Here is an 8,515-nt window from a genome sequence, read left to right on the forward strand (position 1 = left end):
TTATAGGAATAGTAAGAATATGCTAACCTTCCAATAAGGTAACTGAAAAAATATGGATCGCTTTTTCCATATTTCTTTTGAATCATCTTGTTTCCTTTTCTTTGAAGTGGATTTTCCCCAAACATTCAAAAAATCCTTAAGGTGTTCAGCAATTGTAGTCCCATTCATGATTCTTGACAGATTTCCATGCTCTTCTTCTCCATCAAACCAACTTCTTTTACTCCGAAATGGATGGTCTTCTTGAAGAAATTTTCGATGACCTCGATATGAAAACTTCCTGCTATGTTTTAACCACTCTGAATGAGTACCATAATCACATAAGGTACAACTGAAACATCCCTTATTTTTACAACCAGCAAGGTTCCCGTATGCTGGAAAATCTTGGATTGTCCACATCAAAATAGCCCGCAACTTGAAATTTGTATTGTCCAATGCATCATGAGCATCAACTCCCTCATTCCATAATAATTTCAAGTCCTCTACAAGAGGTTCTAAGTATATATCAATATCATTCCCAGGTTGTTTAGGTCCTGGAATTAACATTGATAATAAAATATTCTCATGTTTCATGCACAACCATGGGGGTAAGTTGTACATGACCAACAATACAGGCCAAACACTATACTTAGAACTCAAACTACTAAATGGGTTAAATCCATCTGTAGAAAGGCCAAGTCTAATATTTCTCTCTTCATTTGAAAATGATGGCCATTTATCATTGACTAGCTCCCATGCTGCTGAATCCACTAGGTGACGCATTTTTCCATCGCAACTTTTATTGTTGTGATGCCATCTTAATTCCTTTGAAATTCTTTTAGACATGAACATCTGTTTCAACCTAGGGATTATAGGAAAGTACCTTAAAAATTTTGATGGGACACCATGTCGAACCTTTTTAGTCAGTTTATCTGACATCCAACGTGAAGTTCCACATGTTGGACATTCTTGCAAGTTTTCTTTATCTTTTCTAAACAAACAGCAATCATTAATACATGCATGAATCTTTTCATATCCTAAATCAAATAATCGAAGAAATTTTTGAACCTCGTACATAGACTTGGGGATCATATTATCTAAAGGAAGCATATCATTCAAAAGTCTTAACAATTCATCAAAACTTTTGTCACACCATCCATTAGAAGTTTTAAGCTTATACAATGCAACAATTGATGATAAATTAGTATATTTAGTGCATTGTGGATATAATGGAGTGTCTGCATCCTCTATTTTTTTCCCATAAAAGTGTTATCATGACCTTCTACATGACTTTCAAAATCACAACCATCAATATTTGTAGTCCTAACAAGTTGTAAGAATCAAAGGTTTCCATTGTCTCTACATCATCATCTCTTGATAATTCTTCCCCATGATGAAACCAGATTTTGTATGTTGGATCACTCCCATAAATGACTAAGTGTTCATACAAAATGTTAATACATTGGTGACTTAAGTTTTGACAAATTTTGCATGGACACAATAACTTTTCAGGATAACCAGCCAGTTTTTCTGTCACTTCTACAAAATTTTTAGCGCCTTCTCTATACTCATCTGAGGCTCTACAATTCAAAGACAAGTTCATATTTATAATATATTGGTAACAAATATAGTAAGTTACTAATTTTACTAAGATGGCACTAATTAAATCCCTAATTCTTATTACCTATTGAAGCGTAGCCAATTTTTATCCAACATGATCACCAACTTAGTTGTCCTGTTCTAACCAACAAAAAGGAAAATTTTGATAAGACTATGTAAATGATTTGATTTTTAAAATTACGTGACTTTGGGTTGAGAAATGAATTTCCATTTGTTCTTGTTCATTTTCAATACCAGATTTTGTATTCCGTATTCACATTTTTATTTGGTCAATTTGTGAATTTGAGCTTTAAATTATGTGATTTTGATTTTGATGTTGGAGTTGAGAAATTAATTTAAGCTGTTTATTTTGTCTTATTGCTAAACTTGAGATAATTCTGTCATTTCCAATCCTCATCTTATATACGACAGCTTTCTATCTAACTTCTTTTCTAATAAATTTTAGTTGGCCAATGATTAACTCATTTCTTTTTTATTTTTTTGTCTTATTTTTCTTAATCATATGCAATACTATTCTACCCTATTTACTAAACGGGAAACCAGGTCTCAAGATAATATTATATTAAACAAAGTAATTGTGTAGAATAGTTCTTCCAAATTGTTAAGTTCAATTTTATTTTTAATTTTCTATTTGTTTGTTTTCAAGTTTCAGCCAGATGTTTGGTTCCATTGCTACCAACTATTAACTGCACATAACAAACAAAGGGAAGGTACCTTTCAAGTACATTCTTCTATTGCATTTACTAAAGAAGTAGCAATAATTCGAAAATTCCAAATGAAGTGAAAAAAATCATCTAATAAACCAAATCAATTGGTCTAAAAAAGAACGAAGAGAACACCCTTTGAATAATCATGAAATAACAATCGTAGAATCACGTTGGCCACACCCACTTGAAAGCCAAAGTGAAAAGCGATATGAAAATCAGCTCGAAGAGCCAACACTTTAGCCACAAAAACACTAAATTGACATCAGACACCCCGACACCATGAATTTTACACGTACATCAAGTATTTTATAGGTACTTGAAAATCACAAGTATACGAGACATGTAAAATCAAATACAAAAAGTCTTTCTTATTATTATTGAAAACACAAGAATTCCCTCACAATTTGATGTATATGGGGGAAAACCTGGTGTTTATCAAACTATAGTTTGAAGGGAAAAAAATCTAATTATATCAATAGAAATTAAGGATAATATTTATATAATTAAAATATGGTGGGGTTAAATTTAGGTAGATGCACAATTTGCTAGCTAAACATGAATCTCAAGTCTCTATAATGAAATCTATTTTTTTTTTTTAGACATTGTCGGCAAGTAGATCAAGCTAAAGAAGTATTGTGACTATGAATCCAAAAGCGTAACTATAAAATTAATTATTGATTGTAATGTACAAGCTTTTCAGAAATTAATACAATTTTTCATGTAGTGGCTAAGAAAGCAAACCAAATATTCTACCAAAAAAAACACCTTTATTTTGATGAGGACAGAAGGGATAATGCAATCATATTCAAATAAACACATTTATATCAAGAGAATTAAAGTTCAAAAGAATGAGATACCAAGAATAAAAAAAGGGTAAATTATTGAGCTATACTGACTGCTGAACCATAGAAATAGAAAATCATGAGAGAAACATATTGAGATTATACATTTCATAAATAACTAACAGAAAATCATTTGGAAACTTATTTTAAGTACAAATCTAAGCACACACAAAATGAAACACAACTAATGAAGTGACTATCCTCTTATTCCTAGTTTTGGTTTCTTTTCTCACTTCTCCCAAATTTCAATTTATTTTCATTTATTTTGACTTTTTAAGCCAACTCACTTATCTAATAGGTTCAAAAGTTTGTGTTTGAGACTTTTCTTCCTAGTTCTACATAAAACCATGCACCGACCATTTTTTTTCTTCACAAGAAGACTCTTACAGCAATATTATGGTGTACACATCATGGATATCTTTACTTTGTTTGTGGCTACTTAGCTCAAGTACACATGGGAATATTTTCCTCTTAAATTCATATTTCAAAAGTAGGGTAGCTCTCCACTAAAGAAATAATGCTTTGTATGTTTAATATTAGATACTTAAGAGAAGTCAAGAAAGATAGCTCTGAAAGTCACTCATGAGATTTGCTTCCACAGTTCCACATAGTATGAGGTTTAGTTTCTTTTAAGTACTTAATAATTATTGTTTGTAAAAATATATATTGGGTTATTAGGTATTAATCAAAATATTTTGTACAATTTTGTTATGCTATATTACCTTCCTATCACATTCACTTTTGACATTTCATTGTCAGCAAGGTGCTGAGTGAGGTTTTAATGGTACCTCTTTTTTTCTTCCAAAATTTGTTTTATTTTGATAAATTTTGGTTTAAAAATTGTTTGTAATATTATAAGAATTTTAGGGTTTAAATGACTCGACTTAGGACTAAAATACTAAACCTGCGTTTTGCCTCAGTTGAGGAAAATGCCTCGGTTCTATATAAAATCAGAAAACATTCCATCCATATTTATTAACCAACCATCTATCATTATCAATTCAAAATATTCAAACAACAAACAAGTTTTCTTCCTTATCTCGCCGCAGCACACAATAATAATAATCTCAGGACCTACTTCACTATGGATGAATCTCTAAGATATTCAAACTCCTCTAAAATTTGCAAAATATTTTAACAAGAATAAAAGAGAACATGCCTCTTGCAAACTATTGTAAATAAAGTTTCCTTCCAATTTGAAATCCAATGAAGCCACTAAAATGAAAGCAAAATTACATACCAATTAATAAACTATCAACATCATTCGACCTTTAATTAGGAGTCATCATTAAAAAAATTACAACTCTTACAACCAAGAAACTATCCAAACCCACTACAAAGTCCTTGGAAACTAGAGCTCACAAAAGAAAAAGAACAACAAATCTCTTAAATACAACGACAAGAGGCAGCAAAAGCAGCAGAAAAACTAATTGTAAAGGCCAACTATAAGAAAAAGAACAACAAAACTCTTAAATACAACGACAAGAGGCAACAAAAGCAGCAAAAAAACTAATAGCAAAGGCCAACAATAATGCAACAGTTTGAAATAAAACCAACAATAAAAAAGAAAAGCAGACACAACACACATAGAAAGAACAAAAAATCAAAAAAACAGTTTGTATTCCAATTTAAAAGGATGAAAAAAATCAAATTTATTATCAATACAAATAAGGGAAATGATAAATCCATGAAAGTTTGTTATATCTTGAGCATATTCTCTACAATAATGAATACCTTGAAAGTGAAAAAATAGCCAAATGAACCAAACCTAGCTGAGATGAACTTTATAAATGCCTCAGTTCCCTAAAGTTGCTTGTCTTCTTTTCTTAATTTCTGCAAGAGTCCTAAAGAAATTTAAAAACTTGTGTAGAGAACCCAATAAATCAAAAAGCCATGTCACAATTATCTCATATTGAAAGAACAACATGCGTATAAGATCAAAATAAAAATTACATGAACAGAGACATAGATATAATTTACATGCTCAAATAATCATTGATTAAAAAAATATCAACATTCTTGTGCTGCTAAAACCTCATACCATATGGTAGCAATACTAATTAATCACATTTGCGAAAGAAAAAAGTATCGTTTTACAAGATAGAAACAATTATAAGAAGAAAAAGCAAATTCCTTCTACCCAGAGATATAGAGTTCATTTTGTAAAGTAGAATGGTGATAGACAGAAGTAAATTAGCTTTAACAAATTTCTACAAACCATTTGTTATAAATATGTCTCAAATGAAGTAATAGCTAAAAAGCATTAGAAGACCTTTCTACATAGCATATTAACACACAATCACGTAATTGGTGTAAATCATGCAGCCATAAACACTACCTTTAATGTGTCTAAAGTGTCATAATCCAAAATTTGAGCCAAATTTTCCTCTCACTTGAAGTTGAGTTTCTGTCTTTCTGATGTACTCCACAGTTTGCTGGGTAACTTCAGAAGTAGCTGGCATGAAAAGTGATCACCAAGAAATTAATGTTACAATTATGTGAGAAGAGGATCATAATTATCTGATAAGAAAACTTATTAATGTTTTTTTCCTACATACATAATACCTGAAAACCAATTATGAAATAAAAAATACTAAGTGCATTATAAATTAAAATATTCAATTTGAGATTACTAATTTTCTATACAACCACATTATGTAGAAAATAACCACAACATACATTGCACCTTTTATTAACAATGCCTGCAAAAACCAGTTAATAATACATCATATATGAGCACTGAGATTTTGAATACACAATGGTCTGCACTAAAGTCATTAGGACTAGCTCAAAGGTGTTTGTTGAATGGATGTGAGTGAGAACCTTCTACCTAATAAATGAAATTATACCATCACCACCTATATATGTGACACTGCAAAATGAGATCTCTATTTTCTATTCTCTTAAGTTACTACTTTTATTTTAGGCAGTTGAGCTAGGAGCATATATTTATTATAGAACGATGTGTTTTTATAGACAGAAGTCACAATGCATATATCTACTATTTATGTATATAGTGAGAAAAAAAACATACACTAATTTAAACTACAAATCTAAGTGCTTTTATTTGTCAATATAATCAAATTCTCATACATTAATGTTAAAACTAGATTTTTCTTTAGGTAAATAAAGTACATGATATGTGAAAGAGTAGTTAGTTGGACAGCTCAAGAAAAATGATAGATATTGACTATATTTCTTTGCTTAAAGAAAAGCAAAACTATATCAATACTAAAGTACAAAACTCAAAGACTGTAATTAGTATACATGAGTAATCTTCTTTCTCTAAACTCATAATATATATGTGTTTCGTAAAATAGTTTTTTTTTTTTCTAATTCTTTGCAAAATAAAACTTTTTGGACACATTTTTGCAAAGTGATACTAAAACAGAGTCATTACCGTTAAAAACCGAGTATGCTACCGAGTATGCCCAGCTTCCGAAGATGCCCAGCTTCTGAAGATGCCCAGCTTCCGAATAGTGTCACTGGAAACAGTGGATCCACTCACTACATAGGCACCAGATATTATTTGCAGAATTTGCTTCTTAAAGTTTTTTCATTAAATTTTGAATAAAAAATATAAAAACCCAATGAATGACTTTTATTAAATTACAGTAAAATAAAGTTTGAAACATTTTCCCACTAAACTTTACATAGACAATCATATAGGGTGATTATCAATAAAAGAATCAATTTTTTTTCTTCAGAAAATTGATGAATTACGTTTTTCTGTGACCCAAATATACAATGTTAATATCACAATTACATACAAATTTATAGCCTTTACGAATTCACCAGACCAGACATGAAAACCCAGTTGAATGAAACCAACCTTCTTTTTTCATAAATTAGAATACATTACTAATACAATAAAATTCACATCAGCCAACAATCTATATTATCAAATCAACTGATTACATTCCTCAACAAACTAAGAATTGCAACTATGAGAAAGAAAAGGAGAAAATTAGAAATTAAGTTTTCATTTACTACTTCAAATATTTACTTTTGGGAGCGAAAGTAATGGTATTGTACCTTAAAAAGATGTAAGCAGAGGATAATATGAGTCGTGGTAAGTTGAAGAACTTGAGATAGTCGGCGTGACGTACCAGCCTACGATACCGCTGTTGTGTGCTCCGAAAGCTTGTACCGACGTCGTGAGGCAGAGATAGACGAGACGAGACGAGAGTTAGAGAGGATAAGTGTGTGAGAGAGAGTGAATGGAGGAGAATAAGCTTTGCAACTTAGTGTAAGAAAGAGAGGCAGAGAGGCGACAATGGAGGCTGAGAGAAATTGTTAGGGTATCTTAGGTTTAGGGATTCAATGGAGGTTGAGAGAAATTAGACCCAGAATTTTTTCATTTGGCGCCTAGGTATATTTCATATGGCGCACAAAATTTCTTTCGTGTCTTATTCCACTGTAAAAAATTATCTGTGTTTTTTTAATCATCTATTAATAACACTTTTAAATATGTGTCATTTTTTAATGTAATATATACTAAAAATTGTTGTAGTGTGACTCCAGCTCACTTAGGCCGAGCACAGTGATTATGTACTTAACCTGAGCTACCAGTGGTCGAGCCGCGCCCTGTGCGCAAATATTGATTCGGGCACTCTTAGGCCATTTATCACATGTCCCCATGGCATAATACCATCTCATGACATTACATAAAAATATAGGGAGCTCTTAGTCCAACATAATCACATAATCGGGAGTAGTTTCTAACCTTTGATTCCAAGCGCTTTAATGAATTGAGACGACCCTCGAGCATGATCTCGTTTGAGCCCTAGTGTACATCTAGTCACAAGCGCAACGTGGAACCCTCATTAAGATTCAATCCCGTAACCTAACCTCGGGACCAATCCTGAGCCCTCGAGAAGCCCTAATTCCACCCAACGAGGTGGTGGAATCAAATCCCGAGCCCCTGGGTGAAATCCCTAATAAAATACCCAAAAATCCAATTCTGAAGGCAGGGTAGCGCTACAACGCCACAAGGTGGGCGCTACAGCGCTACAAGCAAAGGAAAAATCCCCTAGACAACCCAGGCATAGCGTTGTAGCGCTCTACTACTAACGCTACAGCGCTACAGACAACACTAAAAAATCCCCTGAGTTTTTCTTCGAATTTCCTCAATCCAAAACTCCCTGAAACCCCTCCAAACCTCAACTACACTTCAAAATAAGCGTACCATCCACTACATCTCATCCCACATAGCCCAACAACCTTAAATTTGGCCACATGCACCATCAAACAAAGAAAACAAGAATTGAACTTAAAACTAAAGAACTCATTAGAACTCAACCCAACAACTCAAATGATCAAGCTCAGAAATCCTTACCTTTAATGGGGAATTCGACCGTAGGTTTCCCT

This window comes from Humulus lupulus, chromosome 5 (genome assembly GCF_963169125.1).
Source record: "Humulus lupulus chromosome 5, drHumLupu1.1, whole genome shotgun sequence".
Lineage (NCBI taxonomy): Eukaryota > Viridiplantae > Streptophyta > Magnoliopsida > Rosales > Cannabaceae > Humulus > Humulus lupulus.